Source organism: Mesoplodon bidens (genome assembly GCF_964165515.1).
Source record: "Mesoplodon bidens genome assembly, chromosome: 19".
Taxonomy (NCBI): Eukaryota; Metazoa; Chordata; class Mammalia; order Artiodactyla; family Ziphiidae; genus Mesoplodon; species Mesoplodon bidens.
Window position 1 is genome coordinate 23,876,356 of NC_138179.1, and position 19,012 is coordinate 23,895,367.

Sequence of the window (19,012 nt, forward strand, 5' to 3'; positions counted from 1 at the left end):
TTTAGAATTAACAGGATGAGAAAGATAACTGCAGCCAAATGGAAAAGAAATGTTCTGAGGTCGATTCATCATGAACTTAAGTAAGACTTAGATTCAGAAGGCTCATTTGCACAGCCCCTATGGGTGCTGGGAATTGCTGGGAGTAGAGTGTTTTAGTTAGGGAGGGAGGTGGGTTGTAACCAAGGAACATCTCTACACTGCCTTGTCTGGAAAACTGCTAGAGGTCTCAGAAGAAATGAACCTGAATCTCTAAGGCTCCAATAATTAGTGGTAAGATTTTTTTCATTCTAAATAAATACTCATTTTCAAACCTAATTTTGTATTCCCAATTTTGTGTTCTTTGCCTTAACAAAAGCCTCTTAAATTCTATGAGCTTTAGTCTCCACAAATCCTGGCCCTGCTCCTGAACCTTTTTCTGTCACTGGGGAGGTACTTACAGCCTCTTCAGCTTGTCTCTTATAAGCTTTAACTTTGGTTTGTAATTTGTTCACCAAGTCCTGTACAGCCTGAAGACATTCTTGCGGTCCTCCTCAGTCTGGAATGAAAGAGGTAGCAAATAGTGTCATTGTTTGAAAACAACTCATTTTTTATTTTCTTAAAAGCAGTAGGCTTGAATTATGTGGAAGGGCTGGTCACCTAGTAAGTAATAAGTTCCTTCACTCTTTTCTCATGTTTCCGAAGACCCTTGACAGCCTTAACACTGCGCTTCTGTTCATTTTCAACCTCATTTTCAAGCTCCCTCACCTGGAAGAGGACAAAGGTGTTTAGCCACTTGGCTGTAACTAGCAGCATGAACAGGCTGGGAATTGAACAGGCTGGGAGACCCACCCTGGCCTCCAGCTTCTGGATCTGCTTCTTCCCGCCCTTCAGGGCCAGCTGCTCAGTCTCGTCCAGGCGGTGCTGCAGGTCCTTCACCGTCTGCTCCAGGTTCTTCTTCATCCGCTCCAGGTGGGCGCTGGTGTCCTGCTCCTTCTTCAGCTCCTTGGCCATCATGGCTGCCTAATTAGCAGTAAAACAAAACCAGCAGAGAGAGCTGAGACAGCCCATCAAGATTCTAGCTTGACCACCCCCGTGTGGTCCTCTGCTCACGTCAGTGATGGCCTTCTTGGCCTTCTCTTCTGCATTGCGAGCCTCTTGGATAATGTCCTCCATCTCTCCCTGGATTTGGGAGATGTCTGTCTCCAGCTTCTTTTTCGTGTTGATCAGGCTGGTGTTCTGGTTAAAATATCAAATTTGGAAATACTAAGTACATGAGAGCAAAATTACAATGTCCAATGTTCTAATGAACCCACAAACTAATTAATTAAGGTAACTAAGTAGTATCCCTTCTCGTTCCATAAATTATCTGAGTTGACAGTATACTTTTACAAGACAGTCAACTCTGAATGTCACAGTTCATATAAACAAAAATATTGTTAATCCAAAGATATTACGTATTTTAAACTTTAACCTCCATAAAACATTATGAATAAATTTTTAGATAGGACTAAGAGTTGAGCAAGAATGTCATTTTCAGTCCACTGTATTTTTGACTTTTATGTTATACTCACCTGGGTGTGCAGGAGCTGGACGCGCTCACTGGCGTCCAGGAGCTCCTGCTCCGCCATCTTCCTGCTCCTCTCCGTCTGCTCCAGGGTGGCCCGCAGCTCCTCGATCTCGGCCTGCAGCAGGTTGGCTCTGCGCTCCACGATCGCCAGCTGCTCCTTCAGGTCCTCTTGGCCCCGGAGAGCATCATCCAGGTGGAGCTGGGTATCCTGTGGAATGGATGATCATTGAGACACCTTGTTCTCAGGGCTGCAGTCACCCCAACTGCCCTGGGACCACCTCCTGAGCCCATTTACCTTGAGGATGGCTTGGGTGTTCCTGTAGTTCTTCAGGGCCTCAGCAGCCGTGCGGTTGGCGTGGTTCAGCTGGATTTCCATTTCGTTGAGGTCTCCCTCCATCTTCTTCTTGAGCCTGATGGCATCATTTCTGCTCCTGATCTCAGCATCCAGCATGCTCTGCATGGACTCCACGACTCTAATGTGGTTCCTCTTCAGCTGGTCAATTTCCTCATCCTTTTCAGCAATTTTCCTGTCAACTTCTGACTTGACTTGGTTCAGCTCCAGCTGGATGCGCAGGATCTTTCCCTCCTCATGTTCAAGAGATGCCTTAATGACAGCAAGGGGTGACATTAACAGGGAACGGAAGTGCATAGTATTCTAGAGATAGGAATTAGTTCCTACCTTTGTGCTACTATAACGCATCTTTATTCCATTGTTACAGAAATTTCTGCAATGTGTTGTTGTTGGTTTTGTATAATTCTGTCTCCCCAGCTAGCTAATGCCCATGGGGGCAGGGCCCCTAACTTATTCATCTTTGTTTTCTCGGTGTCTAGCACACAATTCCTGATGTCCAGTTATGTTAGTTGTATGCATGGTCAATTTTCCATCCTCATATTTATTACCCAGAGTAAAAATTATTTTTCTTTTCTCTTGATTCACCTATTCTTGCATGTATTAGATCTTAATTCCTCTCAAAATGGTTTTAGAGTCTACAATAAAATGTCTACCTCTGCCTCTTCTAAAGCAGCCTGAATTTCAGACTTTTCTTGTTCCACTTGTTTCTTTATTTTCTCCAGTTCATTTATACATTTCCCTCCTTCTGCAATCTGCTCAATGAGGTCAGAAATCTCCTCTGTTCATGAAAAAAAAATTTTAAAGAATTCAGTCAGTGAGGGAAAACATTCTTTCAAATCTTTTGTTGAAGAAAAGGTAAAATGTACTCACGTTGCAAATTCTTGTTTTCCTGCTTCAAGGTTTCAAGTTGGTTAAGGCTTCCTCATAAGCATTCTTAACCTTGAACAGCTCTGTGCTGAGGGCGTGGGACTCCTTCTGGGAAGCTTCAAGTTCAGCATGAGTTTCTTCATACTTCTGTTTCCATTCTGATAGGACCTGAGGGGCAAGGAATGGTCAAGAAATTGGGTGGAGAAAGTTTGATGGGATGAAAACCATTTATTCTGGCAACTTTCAAACAGAGTTGAGATGATGGGGGACTGAAAAATAATTATGAATGAGAAGAGTAGAAAGCACAGGAGCCCCCCCTCCTCCCCACCTACTCATGGAGCTGGAGCTGCTGAGAACAGCCCTCGGCTCGGATGGTTTGAATAGGCACATGGAAGGTGGGAGGCTGTCCTTAATCACATGTTGAATGCTGAGACAGAAACTGGTGCAGAAATAACCTGATCGAAGTTCCTTTGCTTTTTGTCCAGGGCTGCACAGGCGGCATTTGTCCTCTCCACATCAATCATGAGGTCCTTGACCTCATTCTGGAGCCGCTGCTTGGTCTTCTCAAGGGAAGCGCATTTGGCATTCACAGCTTCTACGTGTTCCTCGGCATCTTTCAGACGCTGGGCCAGCTTCTTCCTAAAAAGTGAAATAAGGACAATAGAAGTGAATGGTCACTCAGAAACTCCTCTAAGGCATCCACCAAAACATTATAATTCCTATCTGGCTCTACATTATTCACAGAATAAATGACTAGATCTCTCCTGAAACTTTCTCTTGAATTAGCAGGTCCCTTCCTTAAACTTTCTGTTGAATAAGATTCTCCCTCTTAAGTTCAGTCTTGAACTTTTGATTGCATTGAATATTTAGACCTTTAATAACAATATGTGTTATTTCTTATTACAGAGCTTAGTGTCTACATTTTAGTCTTTAACACTGTATTCTTTTTTCCTCTACAAATAACCATGTTTTTACGTCTCAAAAGGAGGAGCTGTGCTTTAAAGTCTGATTATTTTTCTCCTACATATCTGTCACCCTGGACCGATTTTTCCATTAATGGCTAAGAGGGAGGAGCAGCGCGGGAGAGTATAATTGACTCTTATTCTATCTACACCTGTATGGATAGGATGATGTCAGAAGTTCTCCTTTTAAAAAATAATCATTCAGCTTCCTCTTGCCTTCTTCCTTCTACCCTCTAACTTAATTTCTTTCCCTAGACAACCTAGAGTATTTGTTTTTCTGGCTTAGGTTTATGTCATGCATGATTTTTCGTAGGTTTTTATTTGGGGAGCAATGGACATTTGCCCGTGTGGTATTTAATATCAGGTGCACTTTGATTGTTAACAGAGCTATTTTCATTTTAGGTAATTCTAGAACATACTTGGCCTCCTCCAACTCCTCTGTGCGCTGGATGGCATCCGTCTCATATTTGGTCCTCCGCTGGGCAACCTCACTGTTGGCCTTGGACATTGACCTCTGCAGCTCAGCCTAGGCTTCCTGCTCTTCCTCATACTGTTCCTGTAGCAGGTCACAGTCTTGGTGGGCTGACTGCAGGGCGTGGGCCAGGGCACTCTTGGCCTGAGAACATAGAGATTGGTGACTTAATTTTATATCTTTAAAGTGATGTTTAGGCCCTAAACTCCTGTAGGCCAGCAGAAGAAAATCTGTAGAAGTAAGCAGAAAACAATCTCAAAAGCAAGGATAATGACAGAAACAACAACAGCTGTAAGTAGGGCTAACCTTTATCTCCTCTTCAAGCTGCCTTTTCAGCTCTTCTGTCTGTTGTGTGAATGCTTGTTTGCCCCTCGAGAGCTGAGAAACTAATGAGTCCTTTTCATCTAGCTGGCGTGAGTATTCACCTATAAAGATCAAGAACCAGAAAACTCAACCTTACTTTGGAAATTAAAGCTCTAAATTACAAACTGGAGCAGGGAAGGGAGCTGGGTCTGAAACATGATGGAGAGTGTGGATTTTAGCAAACCACCAATTTCCACTTCAACCCTGGTGAGGACATCTATGTGAAAATGAGAAGTAGGGAAGACTTTGAGGCAGATTACGTGCTTCTGAACAACACAGAAGATTTGGGGAGATATTTCAAATTATTTGATCACAGTAGAAATTGGTGAAGAAATATGTGAAAAAAATGTAAATAAAGCCAACAAAAAGCGTTCCAGTGTTTTTTGTGTAAGGCAACAGTGTTGTACTAGTTTACCTTTCACTGAAACTTGATTGAAACAGAATTCTTTGGAAAATAGGAGACTTTGAGCAGTTCCCTCTGAAATGATGTTTGAAGGAAAATCCTGGAAGAATTTTTATATTAAGAAACAATCAACCTACTGAACGCTGGCAGAAGACCTCAGACCCCCCAAAAGGCAAGAAACTCCCCACATACCTGGGTAGGGCAAAGCGGAGAGATTCCCGCACAGAGTATCGGTGCCGAGTGGCACCCACCAGCCCGAGAGGCTTGTCTGCTCGCCCGCCGGGGCAGGCGGCGCTGGAAGCTGAGGCTCGGGCTTCGGTCAGAGCGCAGGGAGAGGACTGGGGCTGGCGGTGAGAACTCAGCCTGAAGGGGGCTAATGTGCCACAGCTAGCCGGGAGGGAGTCCAGGAAAACTCTGGAGCTGCCGAAGAGGCAAGAGACTTTTTCTTCCCTCTTGGTTTCCTGGTGCGCGAGGAGAGGGGATTAAGAGCGCTGCTTAAAGGGGCTCCACAGACGGGCGCGAGTCGCGACTGAAAGCGCGGAGCCCAGTGACGGGCGTGGGACGCTGGGGCTGCTGCTGCCGCCGCCAAGAAGCCTGTGTGCGAGCGCAGGTCACTGCCCACACCGCCCTTCCGGGAGCCTGTGCAGCCCGCCACTGCCGGGGTCCCGGGATCCAGGGGCGGCTTCCCTGGGAGAACGCATGGCGCGCCTCGGGCTGGTGCAACGTCACGCCGACCTCTGCCGCTGCAGGCTCGCCCCGCACTCCGTGCCCCTCCCTCCCGCCCGGCCTGAGTGAGCCAGAGTCCCCGAAGAGGCTGCTCCTTTAACCCTGTCCTGTCTGAGCGAAGAACAGACGCCCTCCGGCGACCTACACACAGAGGCGGGGCCAAATCCAAAGCTGAGACCCAGGAGCTGTGAGAACAAAGAAGAGAAAGGGAAACCTCTCCCAGCAGCCTCAGAAGCAGCGGATTAAAGCTCCACAATCAACTTGATGTACCCTGCATCTGTGGAATACATGAATAGACAACACATCATCCCAAATTGAGGAGCCAGGAGTCAGTGCTGTGCCTCTGAGGTGGGAGAGCCAACTTCAGGACACTGATCCACAAGAGACCTCCCAGCTCCACATAATATCGAACGGCAAAAATCTTCCAGAGATCTCCATCTCAACACCAGCACCCAGCTTCACTCAACGACCAGCAAGCTACAGTGCTGACACCCTATGCCAAACAACTAGCAAGACAGGAACACAACACCACCCATTAGCAGAGAGGTGGCCTAAAATCATAAAAAATCCGCAGACACCCCAAAACACACCACCAGACGTGGACCTGCCCACCAGAAAGACAAGATCCAGCCTCATCCACCAGAACACAGGCACTAGTCCCCTCCACCAGGAAGCCTACACAACCCTCTAAACCAACCTTAGCCACTGGGGACAGACACCAAAAACAACGGGAACTACGAACCTGCAGCCTGCAAAAAGTAGACCCCAAACACAGTAAGATAAGCAAAATGAGAAGACAGAAAAACACACAGCAGGAGAAGGAGCAAGATAAAAACCCACCAGATCTAACAAATGAAGAGGTAATAGGCAGTCTACCTGAAAAAGAATTCAGAATAATGATGGTAAAGATGATCCAAGATTCTATTTCCCAGATCCAAAATCTTGGAAATAGAATAGACAAAATGCAAGAAACAGTTAACAAGGACCTAGAAGAAATAAAGATGAATCAAGCATCGATTAAAAACACAATACATGAAATAAAAAATACTCTAGATGGGATCAATAGCAGAATAACTGAGGCAGAAGAACGGATAAGTGAGGTGGAAGATAAAATAGTGGAAATAACTGCTGCAGAGCAAAATAAAGAAAAAAGAATGAAAAGAACAGAGGACAGTCTCAGAGACCTCTGGGACAACATTAAACGCACCAACATTCGAATTATAGGGGTTCCAGAAGAAGAAGAGAAAAAGAAAGGGACAGAGAAAATATTTGAAGAGATTATAGTTGAAAACTTCCCAAATATGGGAAAGGAAATAGTTAATCAAGTCCAGGAGGCACAGAGAGTCCCATACAGAATAAATCCAAGGAGAAATATGCCAAGACACATATTAATCAAACTGTCAAAAATTAAACACAAAGAAATCATATTAAAAGCAGCAAGGCAAAAACAACAAATAACACACAAGGGAATCCCCATCAGGATAACAGCTGATCTCTCAGCAGAAACTCTACAAGCCAGAAGAGAGTGGCAGGACATAATTAAAGTGATGAAGGAGAAAAACGTGCAACCAAGATTACTCTACCCAGCAAGGATCTCACTCAGATTTGATGGAGAAATTAAAACGTCTACAGACAAGCAAAAGCTGAGAGAGTTCAGCACCACCAAACCAGCTTTACAACAAATGCTAAAGGAACTTCTCTAGGCAAGAAACACAACAGAAGGAAAAGACCTACAATAACGAACCCAAAACAATTAAGAAAATGGGAATAGGAACATACATATCGATAATTACCTTAAATGTAAATGGACTAAATGCTCCCACCAAAAGATACAGATTGGATGAATGGATACAAAAACAAGACCCATATATATGCTGTCTACAAGAGACCCACTTCAGACCTAGAGACACATACAGACTGAAAGTAAGGGGATGGAAAAAGATATTCCATGCAAATGGAAACCAAAAGAAAGCTGGAGTAGCAATTCTTATATCAGACAAAATAGACTTTAAAATAAAGACTACTAGAAGAGACAAAGAAGGACACTACATAATGATCAAGGGATCGATCCAAGAAGAAGATATAACAATTGTAAATATTTATGCACCAAACATAGGAGCACCTCAATACATAAGGCAAATACTAACAGCCATAAAAGGAGAAATCGACAGTAACACACTCATAGTAGGGGACTTTAACACCCCACTTTCACCAATGGACAGATCATCCAAAATGAAAATAAATAAGGAAACACAAGCTTTAAATGATACATTAAACAAGATGGACTTAATTGATATTTATAGGACATTCCATCCAAAAACAACAGAATACACATTTTTCTCAAGTGCTCATGGAACATTCTCCAGGATAGATCATATCTTGGGCCACAAATCAAGCCTTGGTAAATTTAAGAAAATTGAAATTGTATCAAGTATCTTTTCCGACCACAATGCTATGAGACTAGATATCAATTACAGGAAAAAAGCTGTAAAAAATACAAACATATGGAGGCTAAACAATACACTACTTAATAACGAAGTGATCACTGAAGAAATCAAAGAGGAAATTAAAAAATACCTAGAAACAAATGACAATGGAGACACGACGACCCAAAACCTATGGGATGCAGTAAAAGCAGTTCTAAGAGGGAAGTTTATAGCAATACAATCCCACCTTAAGAAACAGGAAACATCTCGAATAAACAACCTAACCTTGCACCTAAAGCAATTAGAGAAAGAAGAACAAAAACATCCCAAAGTTAGCAGAAGGAAAGAAATCATAAAAATCAGATCAGAAATAAATGAAAAAGAAATGAAGGAAACGATAGCAAAGATCAATAAAACTAAAAGCTGGTTCTTTGAGAAGATAAACAAAATAGACAAACCATTAGCCAGACTCATCAAGAAAAAAAGGGAGAAGACTCAAATCAATAGAATTAGAAATGAAAAAGGAGAAGTAACAACTGACACTGCAGAAATACAAAAGATCATGAGAGATTACTACAAGCAACTCTATGCCAATAAAATGGACAACCTGGAAGAAATGGACAAATTCTTAGAAATGCACAACCTGCCAAGACTGAATCAGGAAGAAATAGAAAATATGAACAGACCAATCACAAGCAATGAAATTGAAACTGTGATAAAAAATCTTCCAACAAACAAAAGCCCAGGACCAGATGGCTTCACAGGCGAATTCTATCAAGCATTTAGAGAAGAGCTAACACCTATCCTTCTGAAACTCTTCCAAAATATAGCAGAGGGAGGATCACTCCCAAACTCATTCTACGAGGCCACCATCACCTTGATACCAAAACCAGACAAGGATGTCACAAAGAAAGAAAACTACAGGCCAATATCACTGATGAACATAGATGCAAAAATCCTCAACAAAATACTAGCAAACAGAATCCAACAGCACATTAAAAGGATCATACACCATGATCAAGTGGGCTTTATTCCAGGAATGCAAGGATTCTTCAATATACGCAAATCAATCAATGTGATACACCACATTAACAAATTGAAGGAGAAAAACCATATGATCATCTCAATAGATGCAGAGAAAGCTTTCGACAAAATTCAACACCCATTTATGATAAAAACCCTGCAGAAAGTAGGCATAGAGGGAACTTTCCTCAACATAATAAAGGCCATATATGACAAACCCACAGCCAGCATCGTCCTCAATGGTGAAAAACTGAAACCATTTCCACTAAGATCAGGAACAAGACAAGGCTGCCCACTCTCACCACTCTTATTCAACATAGTTTTGGAAGTTTTAGCCACAGCAGTCAGAGAAGAAAAGGAAATAAAAGGAATCCAAATTGGAAAAGAAGAAGTAAAGCTGTCACTATTTGCAGATGACATGATACTATACAAAGAGAATCCTAAAGATGCTACCAGAAAACTACTAGAGTTAATCAATGAATTTGGTAAAGTAGCAGGATACAAAATTAATGCACAGAAATCTCTGGCATTCCTATATACGAATGATGAAAAATCTGAAAGTGAAATCAAGGAAACACTCCCATTTACCATTGCAACAAAAAGAATAAAATATCTAGGAATAAACCTACCTAAGGAGACAAAAGACCTATATGCAGAAAATTATAAGACACTGATGAAAGAAATTAAAGATGATACAAATAGATGGAGAGATGTACTATGTTCTTGGATTGGAAGAATCAACATTGTGAAAATGACTCTACTACCCAAAGCAATCTACAGATTCAATGCAATCCCTATCAAACTACCACTGGCATTTTTCACAGATCTAGAACAAAAAATTTCACAATTTGTATGGAAACACAAAAGACCCCGAATAACCAAAGCAATCTTGAGAACGAAAAATGGAGCTGGAGGAATCAGGCTCCCTGACTTCAGACTATACTACAAAGCTACAGTAACCAAGACAGTATGGTACTGGCACAAAAACAGAAAGATAGATCAATGGAACAGGATAGAAAGCCCAGAGTTAAACCCACGGACATATGGTCACCTTATCTTTGATAAAGGAGGCAGGAATGTACAGTGGAGAAAGGACAGTCTCTTCAATAAGTGGTGCTGGGAAAACTGGATAGGGACATGTAAAAGTATGAGATTAGATCACTCCCTAACACCATACACAAAAATAAGCTCAAAATGGATTAAAGACCTCAATGTAAGGCCAGAAAGTATCAAACTCTTAGAGGAAAACATAGGCAGAACACTCTATGACATAAATCACAGCAAGATCCTTTTGGACCCACCTCCTAGAGAAATGGAAATAAAGACAAAAATAAACACATGGGACCTAATGAAACTTAAAAGCTTTTGCACAGCAAAGGAAACCATAAACAAGACCAAAAGACAACCCTCAGAATGGGAGAAAATATGTGCAAATGAAGCAACTGACAAAGGATTAATCTCCAAAATTTATAAGCAGCTCAGGCAGCTCAATAACAAAAAAACAAACAACCCAATCCAAAAATGGGCAGAAGACCTAAATAGACATTTCTCCACAGAAGATATACAGACTGCCAACAAACACATGAAAGGATGCTCAACATCTTTACTCATTAGAGAAATGCAAATCAAAACTACAATGAGATATCATCTCACACCAGTCAGAATGGCCATCATCAAAAAATCTAGAAACAATAAATGCTGGAGAGGGTGTGGAGAAAAGGGAACACTCTTGCACTGCTGGTGGGAATGTGAATTGGTACAGCCGCTATGGAGAACGGTATGGAGGTTCCTTAAAAAACTACAAATAGAACTACCATATGACCCAGCAATCCCACTACTGGGCATATACCCTGAGAAAACCATAATTCAAAAAGAGGCATGTACCAAAATGTTCATAGCAGCCCTATTTACAATAGCCCGGAGATGGAAACAACCTAAGTGTCCATCATCGGATGAATGGATAAAGAAGATGTGGCACATATATACAATGGAATATTACTCAGCCATAAAAAGAAATGAAATTGAGCTATTTGTAATGAGGTGGATCGACCTAGAGTCTGTCATACAGAGTGAAGTAAGTCAGAAAGAGAAACACAAATACTGTATGCTAACACATATATATGGAATTTAAGGGAAAAAAATGTCATGAAGAACATAGGGGTAAGACAGGAATAAAGACACAGACCTACTAGAGAATGGACTTGAGGATATGGGGAGGGGGAAGGGTAAGTTGTGACAAAGTGAAAGAGCGGCATGGACATATATACACTACCAAACGTAAGGTAGATAGCTAGTGGGAAGCAGCCGTATAGCACAGGGAGATCAGCTCGGTGCTTTGTGACTGCCTGGAGGGGTGGGATAGGGAGGGTGGGAGGGAGACGCAAAAGGGAGGGGATATGGAAACATATGTATATGTATAACTGATTAAATTTGTTATAAAGCAAAAGAAAAAAAAAACCTTTGCTTCACAAGAGATAGTATACATCTGTTTCTATGTCTTGCTTTCCTTATGTCCTTATTTGTTGTACAGATCTCAGCAAATCATCTGACATATCTCTGACTTATTTCCTTTTTAAAAAACTTTTTCTTTGTTTATTGTTAAGTTTATAATTATTTTTAAAATAAAACGTTCATTCTGTGAAATGTACCAAAAAAAAAAAAGAAACAATCAAGTGTCTTTCCACCCCAAGAACGAGTTGGTTTGTGGATAACTAATCAGTTCTTAAACTAAGTGGCATTTAAATTTGTCTCCCATTCTTTAAGCACCATAATTCAGAAAATACACTCTATAGTTGACCCTCGAACAATCGGGGTTAGGGGTTTCGACCCTCTGCACGGTTGCAAATCCGGTTATAACTTTACAGTCAGCCCTCTTTTTTCACATCCATGGATTCAACCAACTGTGGATCATCTAGTACTGTAGTATGTTTTTATAGAAAAAAAATCACGTATAAGTGGGCCCACACTGTTCAAACCTATGTTGTTCAAGGGTCAACTGTATTATGTTAAAAAAAGAGAAAACACTTTCAGCACCATTTTTGAACTGGTTACCTGGAAGCCTTATCTCTTTAACATTTAATAAGAATCACAGCTTTCATTTTTTTTTCATACCACTAAATTACTAGGAATAAACATGTAATGAGGAAAAGAAACTACAGGGAGCATTTTGATTATTTGTGAATACAGTTTTTCTTTTTCATAAAGTGTACTTATCAACTGTATAACAATAATAAAAGCCTTACTTGAGCTTTGTTCTAGAAAGAACAATATTTGAATGAATATGAAAGAGTAAAGTGGTTCTCCAACAATTTGATCTACCTATTACATTAGTGGTCCAAATGACCCACAAAACAATTTCCATCTTATTACCTCTCACTTGGGGAGGAGAACTTTGGTAGAAAGTTGGACAAGTTCGTAGGGGGAGGAGTAAATGCAGAGACCCTCCAATTTGGATAATCAAAACTCTGTGTACCTCATTTGAATGCTCCTGGCTGGATTGTGGTCCTGAATATTTCCCTACTTAACTGTGGTGCTACCGGCAATTGGCAAGACTTCAGGGAAAAGACTGGAGTAAGCGTTCTTGGACATGTAATTTCATCACTACCCTAATCCGACATCTTTAAAATGGGGATAACATTACACAGACTAATGAGGGTAAAAAAGTAATTAACTTGTGGAAGCACTTTGAAAAGCAAAAGTAAATACTGTCAGGATACACTTTTTTATTAGATAACTTTTAGATTAGAGTGAAATCTGCTTTAAAGTGTTAAAAAATAAGAGAGCCTGCGTCTCTATTTAAAAGAAAACAAACCCAAAACCAAAAAGACAGAAAGGAAGAAAGTAGTCCATGCTGGTGGTCAATAAGGTGTTCATATGAGCGGCACCTTCCAGGGAGGTCATATGTGAGCTCAAATAACTCAGTGTAGAGTTTTTCAGCAACTGGATAGCCAAGATAAATTTATCATTCAAGGTCAACACTGGTAGATGGCCCACCTGACCTGTCTGCAGACGTGCCCTCTGAGCCGTCAGGTCATTGATCAGCTGCTGCTGCTCTTCCTCCTTTGTCTTAAGTTCACTCACTTGGTCTTCTAGAGCACGGCACATCTTTTCAAGGTTCCCCTGCATTCAAAAAGTGGTAAACGGCATCTTAAGCAAGTATTTGGACCATAGAAATTTGCAATAATCTAAGCATTCCATAGGAGCTGCAGTACTCATTTATTTTGAGAATAAACTACCTTTACAAAAAAAAAAAAACAACAACTGAGGCCTTAGTTTGTGATGGAAAGAGTAACAAGACACATAGTCTAAACCTACTGCCATGAAATTGCTTTGAGAAACTAAGCCTTTACTCAGTTGACTTATCTGTGATATGAGAATAGTGGTACTTGATGACTCAGCTCATGAAACTTCTTTGAGAAGCAGATTATGTATTTGTGCTTAAGGGAAAAACAAAAAGCCTAATCAAGGTGAGGTGTTTTAAAAATTTCAAAATACATCATTGAATTGTATTTTTTATTGGAAAGAACTTGAGTTTTCAGGATGCATATTCTTTGGGGACAGCTCTTCTCCTGTAAAGAGGGAGCACTTGGCCCCATCACATGGGAGTTGCCCTTCCTGCGACCAGCCTCCTGCCATAGTCTCCTCCTGCCATAGTCTCCTCCTGCCAGTTACTAGTGATTCTTGAAAGGCTCACTCACACCTGTCCTACAGAAATCTCTTAAGACTTAAATCATGATTGTACCTTGGCTTTGGAGACCGTCTCCATGTTGCTAGCAAGGTCATCAATCTCCATCTTCAGCTCACTCTTCTCCTTCTCCAGCTTCTGCTTGACCCTCTGCAGGTTGTCAGTTTGCTCCCCCAGCTCGGCCACACTGTCCGCCTGCTTCTTCCTCAGTGCGGCCGCCGTGGCCTCGTGCTGCAGGGTGACCTCCTCCAGGTCCCGGCGCAGCCTCAGGAACTCGGCCTCCCGCTTCTTGTTGAGCTCTATCTGGGTGGATGTGACTCTGCCCGCCTCCTCCAGCCGCTCGCTGATCTCCTCCAGCTCCCGGGAGAGGTCCAAGCGCTGCTTCTCTGCTTTGGCGCGGGAGGCCCGCTCCGCCTCGATCTCCTCCTCCAGCTCCTCGGTGCGGGCCTGGCAGTGGGGAAAAGCTCAACGTTAGCTCCTTTGTGTTACTATTTTGTCATGTTGAATGAAACTGATGGAAATCATGGACTTACCTGTAACTCCTTGATCTTCTTCTGCAGTTGAATGCCAAGTGCTTGTTCATCTTCAGTCTTGCTTTGCAGGCTGCTCATTTCAAACTCTTTCCTGTTAGGAGAGCAACACATTAGCTCATACTCTGTCCTCTTGCCAGTCTTCTTCTCTATGTGTAACTGAACGTTTTTGTATTGCTGGTGTTGAGGAAGTGCTAAGTGCATGTTTTACAAGTCAGTACTGTACCATATTCATTAAATACAAAAGTTAAAGATGTCCTTATTTGTTTTTTTCTGTGTGCTGTGAAGTAATATTTTTGAGATCCAGACAACGAGCAGGTTACAACTGAATTCTCTCATACTCACTTTTTGAGTTTTTCATCAAGTTGCTACTTATCATTTTCTATATCCATTGAGGATTCTTGGGCCAATTTTAGGTCACCCTCCAGCTTCCTCTTGGCTCTAAGTCCATGTGCAGTTTCTTTTCTTGTTCCAGAGATCCTTCAAGCTAAATATAAATAATGTTGAGTCATAAGGATTGCTTAGCTTCCCTTTGAAGAAAATGATTTCCTTGATAATCTTAGACTTACGTCATCCACTTGCTGCCCTAGCTTGGTTTTAGCTTTGGTCAGGGTGTTCACTTTGTCCTCTTCTGCCTGCAGGTCATCCAGGGTCTGCTGGTGTGCCTCCTGGAGGGCCTTCTTTTCCCTAGTCAGCTTAGCTATGACTTCGTCCAGGCCTGCCATCTCTTCTGTGAGGTTTTTCACCTAGAAAGGTTAAGGAAGAGATTATCTCTGCTCTAAAGCAGCTTAGTTAGATGGCAGAGTCTCTATGTGCTGTATACAAATATATTTCATACCTTGTTCTCTGTGGCATGTTTCTCCTTCTCAATCTTGGCCAGTGTCAGCTCAAGGTCATCTATGTCTTTCTTCAGTTCTGAACATTCATCCTCCAATTTCTTCTTCTTGGCCGTCAGCTCAGCATTGATCTCTTCCTCATCTTCAGCTTTCTTAGTCACCTCCTTGATCTTTGCCTCGAGCTGGATTTTGGTTTTGATCAGCTGGTCACATCTGTCTTCTGCATCAGCCAAGCTAGCTGCTTCCTGAGAAGGGACAGTAGACACTTTTAGATCTTGTTCTGTGGCCATGTTCAGATTTTATTAAGATTTTGAAACCAAGCAAATAAATTGTGCTTTAAAGCTTTAGGTTAATTTTTATTAGCTTTACATCATTTAGGAAATATTTATTGGGCACTCCACTTATGGCACTGGAGATTTTTAAAAAGAATTTGTCATAATTCCTGATGAATTTATAATAAAATTAGACTTATTAATGATGGGGTTCAGGATACACTATCCCAAAGTATGGTACCTTGGTATAATGAATATCTTAAGCTAAAGGAGTTTGAGAAAAGAGCAGAAATAGGAAGCCCACCCTGACCCATTCCCCTCACCGTTCTTCCCTGAAACAGGTCATAAAACTTCCATGTGGAAGTTCCCCTCCCTGTACTGGGAGGAAAGAAGACATTCTTATCACAAGAGGTGGGGAATTTAGGACTGAGAAGGCTGTATAAACAAACCTTGTTAAACTAACCCTTATCTTCCTAGTTATTTCTTCATCACTTACTACCCCAGTCCAGACCCCTTTGTCTTGTCAATTCTTCACATATTTATCATTTCTTTGTCTAAAGGGTATAACAGCTCCATGCTCTGGTCACTTCTTTAGGTCTTTATTCTCTTGTGAAGGCTCCCATATACACATAAAAATTAAATAAAATTTGTTTGTTTTTCTCCTGTCAATCTATCTTTGTCAGTTTAATTTTCAGACCCAGCCAAGGAACCCTAAGAGGGTCAAGGAAATTTTTTTACTCCCCTGCGTGATAACCTGTGTTTAATGTGTTGGTATATAATTTCAGTTAGTTTTCTTTATTTAATATTATTTTCCCGAAAAGTTTAGTATATGGAAAACAAAGAAAATGGTTGGGTGTTTAGCAGAAAAGTGAATTAAAGGGAAAGACACATGCTACAGTGACAGAGTGGGTGGAATTAATGGGAGCATGCGGAAGAACTAAGGGGAACGGAACATTTTAGAAGGTGGTGCTAGAGAAGTAGCAAGCGTGTTTCTCAGGAGAAGAAATAGGAGTTGGAATATAAACCCTCTGAGGGCAGGGACTATGTCTCTTGCTCAAAGTTGTATCCCTAATGCTTGGAACTTCATGAAATATTTATTAAATGGGTAGTTGATAGAGTAATGTTGAAAAGAAGTCATATTATTCTGAGAAGAGTATACTTAGATCAGTTATACTGATTATACTTGGATCATATTATACTGAGAGAAATAAACTTCCATACAATTATCTCTTGATTCTTGACAGTGTGATGAACCCCTCCTCAATTTGGAAACCCTTTGTCTCCATAAACCATAAGGAAAGTCACAGTGCCAGCCTAGGTATTTATAATTCATTTTTCTTTAATTTTTCTAGTTATGTGTCTAAAACCTGTGTGCCCACTGGAACCAGTGCAGATTCCCTTCTGAATTCAGAGAACTAGAGAGTAGCTTTTAATGTTTCTGTTGTTGATTTCAGTGGTGGCAGCTGAAATTTTCTTGTCATTTGGGTCACAGAAATGGGTTAGACAGTGGTGTTGATCAAATATTTCTTCTCAAGCCTCTGGATATTTCTTGGGACATCAAAACAAGAACATCAGTACTATTTTTCATGCTTTGCCTCATTGACACTATTTATAGAAAGTATTGCCGTTATCTTTGCAATGATCTTATTCTTTCAGGTCCTAGAGACTTTCTAAAGATATAGTTGAGAGGGAAATTGCCAGGGGACCATAGATTTTAAAATTCAGAATATGGGTTTCGAGTTGATACATTCTCATCGTAAAGTCTCCTCGCTCTACACTGTCAACAGTGTTCTTTCTTCACTGCTCTTATTTGTATTTTTCAGCAGGGAGAATCTTAGGGAACAAAGATCACTTTCTTTACTGCCCATATTTTGCTAGGAGAAACAACAGGGGGAAATGAAAAATGCTTTTATTTTTCCCTTCTCAACAGAAAGGAATCCTACCACAGAGCTTTTTAGTAATATTGTATATGAAATTTTATGGAACATTCTGAATTAAGAAAGATTGATAATCAGTCCCTTAATAAGGTGGAATTTAGACTCTCCCCTAGCAACTGCTGAATTGAAATTTTAGCATCAGATTGCAAGCAATGGCTTCTGATACTCACAGATTGAACCTGGAGCTGCAGGTCATTTTTCTCTTGCATCAGAGTTACTATTTTCTCTTCAAGTTCTTTCCATTTTGCCTCTGACTTGGCTACCTCTTCTTTGGTCTGCTCAAATCCTTCATTCATGGTGGCCGTCTCCTTCCCTGTCTCTGCACTCTTGAGGAGGGGCTTGATTTTGAAATACAGCTTCATCCAGGGCCAGTCTTTCACATGCATGAAAACACGACTATTGTACTGCATACAGAAGATGGACTCTCTGTGATAGGAACAGAAATGTTCAAAGTCAGGTATAACAGGAAACAGAATTAAAAGGCCTAGGCTGATGGGGTTTAGTAACATTTCCTATTTTACCTCCCCTCCACCATCTTCTGGTACTCCACTCTTGCCAAGAACCCTCTGCACCTGGCCTGGGTTCGAGTAATCAGCTGGGCCAGTTGTCATCTCACATCTCCTCTAGGAGCCCCAGAAGGCCAGCTTTGAAAAAGACCTGTGCATGGGCAGAGTTGCAGATCAGAAACTTTCCATAGGCTCCAAAGGGACAGGCATAGTGTCTGGTGGGCCTTAGAGCCTATTACCTTGGTGTGACCAAATTTATACTGGGTGTGGTCAACGTCGATGGACGCAAGGAGCTTCTCAGAAGCCTTCTTGCTGTCAGTGAATTGTCCTTCAGGGATTGCACTTGCATTTAATATCTTGTATCTGTTTGAGCCAAACAAATAAATGATAGAGCCGTTGTCACCAACAAGAAGTCTTCCTGCCTTATTATAGAAACAACTTAACTGTTGGGTAGTCTAACACAGATAAACAAGTGATCATATCTATCTCTTTATCTAGTCTTTGTATATTCAAAGGGTGTCAAACTTTTGGTATATCAATACAGAGTCTGTTAAATTTGTTGCTCTTCAATTTTAATAGAAGTTATAAAGGATAGGATTATTTCATTGAAAAATGAAATAACAAGAACCTTGTAGAATAATTCACAGTGAGAAAGTCTGACCTCTGTTTGAAGTCTGCATACAGGATTCTGCTTGGGAACCCCTTCCTGCAGATGCGGATGCCCTCCAGCACACGGTTACACTTCAGCTGGTTCAGGACAAGCTCATGATCCATGGCCCCTAAAAAGAGATACATTTTCCATAATAGTCTAATGAGAAGTCACACTAGAGCTTGTCTGGATATCAGAAGTGTCTTACCAGGGGTTTTGGTTTCACTGGGGATGATGCACCGTACAAAGTGGGGGTGAATGCTCCTCAGGCTGGTCATCAGCTTACTCAAATTCTCCTGTGGAGCCATGTGAATATTTGGTTAAAAATGCACTATTTTTGTACATTCATATTTATAGACATAATTATCATGATCCATGATACTGTTTTAATTTCAGTGATTAGTATCCAGATTGAATTTGCAGAGGGTTATCTCTGGAAATATCTCTATTTTCCCTAT

At 41.2% G+C, this 19,012-nt stretch overlaps 1 pseudogene across 1 annotated transcript in view; it reads right to left on the bottom strand.

Annotated features, from left to right (window-relative positions):
* The window catches only part of LOC308607666 (myosin-13-like), a 50,446-nt pseudogene that overhangs the window by 24,066 nt on the left and 7,368 nt on the right, over positions 1 to 19,012 (bottom strand). The window contains exons 16-37 of the transcript in view: positions 18,763 to 18,850; positions 18,567 to 18,684; positions 18,145 to 18,268; positions 17,921 to 18,056; positions 17,570 to 17,825; positions 15,193 to 15,435; positions 14,924 to 15,100; positions 14,700 to 14,841; positions 14,358 to 14,448; positions 13,882 to 14,271; positions 13,139 to 13,259; positions 4,506 to 4,624; positions 4,147 to 4,343; positions 3,221 to 3,404; positions 2,769 to 2,933; positions 2,552 to 2,676; positions 1,842 to 2,150; positions 1,551 to 1,754; positions 1,090 to 1,215; positions 829 to 999; positions 637 to 744; positions 438 to 535 (exon numbers count right to left, since the gene is read on the bottom strand). The product of the transcript in view is annotated as a myosin-13-like (transcript). The remainder of the gene's footprint in view (positions 1 to 437; positions 536 to 636; positions 745 to 828; positions 1,000 to 1,089; positions 1,216 to 1,550; positions 1,755 to 1,841; positions 2,151 to 2,551; positions 2,677 to 2,768; positions 2,934 to 3,220; positions 3,405 to 4,146; positions 4,344 to 4,505; positions 4,625 to 13,138; positions 13,260 to 13,881; positions 14,272 to 14,357; positions 14,449 to 14,699; positions 14,842 to 14,923; positions 15,101 to 15,192; positions 15,436 to 17,569; positions 17,826 to 17,920; positions 18,057 to 18,144; positions 18,269 to 18,566; positions 18,685 to 18,762; positions 18,851 to 19,012) is intronic.